The sequence below is a fragment of the Trypanosoma equiperdum genome (assembly GCF_001457755.1).
Source record: "Trypanosoma equiperdum strain OVI genome assembly, contig: ctg_455, whole genome shotgun sequence".
NCBI lineage: Eukaryota > Euglenozoa > Kinetoplastea > Trypanosomatida > Trypanosomatidae > Trypanosoma > Trypanosoma equiperdum.
In genome coordinates this window covers 28,524-28,833 of record NW_027124371.1, presented here as the reverse complement: position 1 = coordinate 28,833, position 310 = coordinate 28,524, and positions in this window count along the sequence as shown.

Below are 310 nucleotides of genomic sequence, written 5' to 3'. Positions count from 1 at the left end.
TTTTTTTTTTTGTGTGTGTGTGTCTGTGTGAGCAAGATATTTCTCCATTTTCTTCCTTTTCCTTTTCGTAATGGTTAAGTGTACGCGCATGTTTGCGTGGCCATGTTGGTGCATATGTATCTTTATTGGCATTTAATAGAAGGGGGTACCGGAAAAAAAGATAGGATGAACATACATGGAAGTTGTAGTAGTGAAAGAGTGATGAAGGTGTAAAGGGAGGAAGAAAGGGGGGGGGGAAAGCAAGAGTGATGGTGAGAGTTTGGAATTTGTTAGCGTGTGATGATGATGATGATGATGAATCTTAATCCTA